The following is a 6,681-nucleotide window of genomic DNA, read 5'->3' as shown; positions in this document are numbered from 1 at the left end:
TTAGCCGAACCCAAATATATACTTTCAGTAATAAATATGGGACAATTATTCGGTTTCTTATGTAAATAACGAGTCGGTCCAAAGAAAGGATCGTTATTTGACAAGACTAAGACCCTCTCGTCGGTGACCAGAATGAGAGAAATCCATGTTGTCCTCTGTCTTGTAGACCAAAAGATGGGAAAGGACACAAAGATGTCGCCAGACCCAAGATAGTCATCGACGGTGGTTGGGGCGAACCAGATGCCCTAGACCACCGTCGTCCTCTAATAGGACTGTTGCAACTTCCCGTCCAGCTGTAAAACATAAGAGAAAGGCCCAACGACCTTTTCTGTCTAGCTGGAAAACATAAGAGAAGGGCCCAACGACCCTTCCCATCCAGCATGCTGAATGGAGTAAACCCTTCACTATCCGATGGTAGACTGACGATAAAAAAAATTGGGGAAGGGCCCAAACGACCCTTCCATCTGATCGACAGAGAAAGAAAAGGCCCAATGACCCTCCTATCTAGCAAGTTGAATGGGGGTAAACCCTTTTCCCTATGACGACAATCCGACGTTCATGATGGATCATCGTCAGAACAACATGAAATAATATAAAATATATAAAACCATATTTTTTCAACGATTCAACGGGAACAATGTCTCACTCTGATACCAATTGTAGGGATTTATAAATCCATCGAAAACTAAAATAACCAATTTACATGTTCTCGCTAAACCATTGAGATCAAAACTGAAACAAAACTTAATGCGAAAGCGTACCTGAATCCATAAGTGCTCTGGTAGATTGTTGATGGGTATGATCTTTCAGAACATATGTACGTGGTCCTTTTCCTTTCTCTAAACCTAATAAGAGAGGGACTGAATTCTCTTTCTAATAATGAGGTATCTGAAGAGAGGGTCATTATATAAGGTTTGGGGACCATAACCTAATGTGTATCCAATTAGGAGTCTGTCTCTGATTCAGTCAATTACAGAATTGTAGACAGAATAGGTTTCTCCACATGATGTACTATACCATATGATATATCTCATGGTCCAACCGAATTAGATCACATAAACTGGGGTTGAACCTAAGACAATCTATAATGCATGGTTTGACGTATGTAGACCGACATGATTGGTATCATTCTGTACTGATTTTGTTGTGATCTCACTAAAGTCTAAGGAAGGACCAGCTGAAAATAGGCATGTTTGATCACATTGCATGTGCATGTAATTTTCATGCTTCACATCCATACTTGATCCATATCATTTGGTTATGCCGATATACGTGATCATTAATAGGTCCAATTACGTTACTTGTAATGAGGACCACTTTGGTTCTATGTTTACATGATCAATGGACTAGATTGGTAGAGATATCAATTTATAATATAATATTTTTGAGCTCATAAGGATATAATGTGTGATTATAAAGTTACCTGTGTAGCCCAAGTGGGAAATTGTTGGAAAAATCGTGTGGGCATACATACGTTGAATTACACATTGTAAGACTATCTTAGGTTCATACCCGATTTATGTGATCTAATCCGGTTGGGCTCTGTGATATCTCATATGGTATGGTACACCATGTGTGTCTACAATTCTATAATGGGTTGAATTGGAGGCAGACTTCTAATCACATTAGGTTATGGTGCCCAAACCTTATTTAATGACCCTCTCTTCAGACCCTCTATTATCAGAAAGAGAATTCAGTCTCTGTATCTCTCTCATTAGGTTTAGAGAAAGCAAAATGGCTACATATACAAGTTTTGAAAGATTCTCGTCAACGATCTACTGAAGCGCTTATGGATTCAGGTAGGCTTCTGCATTAAGTTTTGTTTCAGTTTTAATCTCAACGGTTTAGCGAGAATATGTAAATCAATCTTTTAGTTGTTTCGGTGGATTTTAAATTCCTACAAATTTTCACATGAAACTAAAGTGACACTCGTGAACTAGGGAAACCCCAATATTATTTTGATATTTCTCAAATTCTCAACTATTCCCAATATTTGTAATTATTACAATGATATTGTTGTGATTTTCTATATAATCTTTTAGTTTCATATTTTAAGCTATTATAATGAAGATTTTTATGATTTTTAGAAAAAATAACATATTTCAAAAATCTAGTGAGGTTTATACCCTTACTGAGAGAAACCATGAGTGCTCACAAGCTCTTTGCTTATCTAGTAAAGATGAGTCATGAATGTCACAAATTTGAATGGATGCCATGAGTTCAAAACCCATAGATGTGTGCCTCTTGCCTAGGGTCAACGGGCCAGTTCTGGTTCGAACCTAGGTGAAACCAGACTTGGATGATATTTTCGGGTATGGTATTGGGTTCAGACTCAAGTCTAATCGGGTTCAATATAGAAAAAACCATACCCAGATTCGATAAAAACTACATGAGCCAAACCCAGACCATGCCCTATAAAATCATATTTTTTATCAGTTTTACATTGAAAAATTGCAGGTCTTAATCGGAACTCGGGTTGGGTCTGAGTTCGATATAAAATTTTATAAACTATATCCGGGTCCATGTATTAATCGGAGCTTCGGGCCGGACTCGAGTCTTAATCGGGTTTTCTTATTTATCACCATACCCGGATCCTATAGGGTTTGGTTTGGGTCGGGTATGGGTAAACCAGGCCTCTTGACATCCCCTCTACTCTTGCCACAGGACAAAAAAAACTCTGGTTATTTTAACAACAAAAGAAAGAGAAAAAAAAGATGAGAATAAAATTTATGCACTGGCGCATGGCAGCTGATGTAGCTTTAACACGGTTGGGGCACGTAAGGCTGGGTGGTCGTGTCCTCGACCCATGGTTTTACCTTGCAGGAAGGCAAGCCCATTAAGTGACTAGGTTCACGGTGAGGGTTCCTTAGTCATGAAAAAAAGGTTATGCACTCGAAAGACCATAGCATACTGCAATGAATAAATATCATAAATTTTTTTTTTGTCACTGGAAACCCGGTCACTTAATAGGCCCATCTCCCTACGAGGTAAAACTTAGAGTTGAGGATGCGACCACCCAATCTTACGTAGCCCAACCGTGATAAAACAACAGAAGCCCCATGTACCAAAAGGATTCAATCCTGAGCTTTCAGCTTGACGCAACCACATGGGTAAATTTACTAACGTCCATGAAAGCACAACACTTCCTTTTCTTATATTATATTTTGTGGATATACCAAGAGTTTTGTCTCCATTCTCCAACGAAGTGGACCTGCTTCATATTTGCTCATTCCCAAGGACCCGCAGTAGCTCATCATTGGTGTATGACTAGTGGATCTTAGGTTCATGTCACCAACTCCTTTTGGTGCTTAAAATGGGACCCACGTACTCACATAGGGTGTCTGTCAATAGCTTGATTTTTTGAGCTCCATATTCTATGGTTGGAGCCTTTCTTTTCATCAAAAAGCCAAAGAGAAAGATCATCAAACCACAAATTATGGGCCCCATACTGTGCTGCAACATGGAAAGACTCAATTTGGTGGCAAAGGCATAAACCAATTTTGTCTTTGAAAACATAATGAAGCTAATGTGGACAACTAGACTTTGCATGCATGCCACAATGATGACAATGATGCACCGGTTGATGTTAACATGTAGATGTAAAGAACGGGCAGTGATAACAAATTTAGGTTCTTCTATGTAATGCCCAGACCTAGCTTGGACCGTAACCTAAGTGGGTCTTGTCAATTAGGTCTGTGGCTCCAAAAGGATCAATTTAGCGTTGACCCCCACCAACTTAGTAAAGAGATATGCAGCATTTCAGCTTTGAGGGCCATCACTTTGTTGCAGTGTTAACTGCTAGGATTGTTGCACACCACGGCTCTCTACTTATCTGGTAAGGGCAACTTGTGAACATCACCAAATTGGCGACTACTTGTAGGGAAGAGGTAAGCTCACAGAGTTTTACGTTGCCAGGATAGTAATCTTAAGTATGGCTGGTCTCTGATCCTAAGGACAATTTTTTCATGTAAATATAAAAAAAAAAACATCACCAAGTTTATGACCTATGGATGCCTTCATCTGGAAGTAAGCCTCATGAAGTTAATTATGTGTGCAAAGGCGACTTAAGTTTTGTATGCCAATGAACTCAGTGATCCAGGAAACAAGTTTGAGTCATGAGTGGCCACTTCTTGCAAAAAGTAGAAGGTTAGGCCCTATGTCCTAGGAAGGCATTTTTAGCCACATGTTTAGTGACACATAAGGACACGACACGTGACACACCCATGACATATACAGACAATGGTTTAATTATTTGTTAACATTTTTAAGTAGACTCAAGTAATATTTTTTTAATAATCATATATTAAATATATCAAAGAATTTAATCCATTAAACAATAAAAAAAGTGTGTTTCCCTGTGTTATATTATTGAAAAAAAAAGAATCTGCCAACTCATATCTCGAACTGGTATCGAGTCACAGTTTATTAATTGTGTGCCCGTGTAGGTTAGGGCTAGCTGTTTCTAGTTTGCTCCCCCCAGCACCAACCTGTGTTTTTATTTCTTGGACCACGTATAAATTACTGTATCTCGATATGGACCCAAGTTCAAGTTCAAAGCAGCACAACCATGTCACTCTCCTAATTGGGTGAATCATATCCAAACCGATAAACTTAGTGGACCATGTTGATTAATTTCTATATCAGATGTAGGCAGTGCTGAATCGGGCATAATCAATTTTGGAGTCAGATACAGGTAGTAAAATTAAAGTTATTTTTAAATTAATCTTGACCCGGTTAGCTTAGAGAAAAGGACTGAAATGTATAGCAAAATGACACATTTCCTGAAATGCTCACATTTTTTAGAAATCTGCCTCATGTCCAAATTGGCAAATGTTCAATTTCTTTATGACTATTTTATCCTGCGCAATAGTGAATGTAATTTATTTTTTTATCTATATTGGTTGGCCAACAACAAACAAGGCAATGTTCAATCATTTTGGAGCCCGCAATTCGGATGAAAATTTTTTCTTGGGAGAAACCTATCTCCTTTGGTTCTCCAACAATGGATAGAGCTCATATCTAAACTCTCCCCAATTCAACCAAGCAACTCAGGCAACACACCTTACTCAAATCACTCCTCTAATGTGTTGTTCTCTATCAATTCTTGCTATAATATGCTTAGTCGCCTTCTTGTTCAATGGCTCCCCATATATCTTCAATTAGTGTGATGAGTGTTACCATAGTGTACTTTAACCCTTTTAAAAATCATCATTAATTGTTTACATTAACCATACACCATATCATCAATTTAATAAAAATAGCACGCAATAGAAAGTTTATAAATATATACTTCATACATTTAATTAACAAAACTATCTACAACAATCACCCAATTTCGAAAACCGATTACCAATAAAAACCCTAACCACTATTGAATGCGTGTGCACAATCAACCTCAACCCTATTACATTAATTGAATGCTTGTGCATAATAAACCCTAATCCCAATATCCTAAGACAAAACCATTATATATTAAATGAAGGACAAGAAAACAAACATAAACCATTGACAACACCAACAAATATATATATCTATGAAAAAACCCCTAAAAATAGTAAACCCTAAATAAAAACTTTAGTGCCAAATATTAAATAAAACACAATCACATACATAATTCTTCTGTGATAATAACCAAACACATATACTATAAAGGCTATTAAATATATATATTTAAAAGGAAAAGACTTAAGAATGCAAGAAAATTATATATATATTCTTACTTTTCGACGAAACTGAAAAAAAGAAGTTGACTCAAACAATGCTATAACCTCTCCAAAATGCTACAAGATGATTTCTCAGAAATCACCGCAAAAGAAAGGAGAGAGAAAGAGAAATGGCTAGGGTTCTAGTTCACGTGATATTTTCATCAGGTAACTAATATGTTGTGTAGTTGGTGTCGACAATTAATAATGGCCTATGAAAGGAATAAAGTACACTACTGTAACATTGATCATATTAATTGAAGATTTATATTGGTCTCAAAAAATAGTAATTGTAACAAATTTATAGTTTTGATGTCTTATAAACTGGTTATACAAAAGAGTTATCGAGCGACCATTATAGTTATTCTTCAAACATAGATAACCAACAAATATGTATGGATGTTTTGAAAGATAATGGTGTAGAATCAATGTTATTTAGTGCCGACATTTACTTAGTTACTCACAAAGCTAAATAAGAAGTCATTGGTTGTGAAGTTAAACAAGCAGTTGTAAGTAATGCACAAGATACAAACATTGAATGAAATGCTAAGAATCATATGGAGGATGTGCATTTATCTCAGGTAGGGGTGTCAATGGGTCGGGTTTGGTTTGAACCTCGATGAAACCAGACTTGAACCTGATTTTCGAGTATGATATCGGGTCTAGATCCGAGTCTAATCAGGTCCACTATAAGAAAACCATACTCGAACTTGATAAGAACTATATGAACCAGACCCATATCATACCTGGTAAAACCATATTTTTTATCATTTTTACATTAAAAATTTATGGGTATTAATCTTAACTCGGGTCAAGTCTGGGTCTAGTATAAAATTTCATAAACTGTATTCGGATCCATGTATTAATCAGACCTTCAGGTCCGGACCCGGGTCTTAATCAAGTCTTTTTATTTTTCACCATACCCGTACCCTATAGGGTTTAGTTCAGGTCAGGTTCAGGTTAACCTAACTCATTGACA

This window comes from Nuphar pumila, chromosome 6 (assembly GCF_984573655.1).
Source record: "Nuphar pumila chromosome 6, dmNupPumi1.hap1.1, whole genome shotgun sequence".
In the NCBI taxonomy this organism is placed as follows: domain Eukaryota; kingdom Viridiplantae; phylum Streptophyta; class Magnoliopsida; order Nymphaeales; family Nymphaeaceae; genus Nuphar; species Nuphar pumila.
This window is presented reverse-complemented; position numbering follows the sequence as displayed.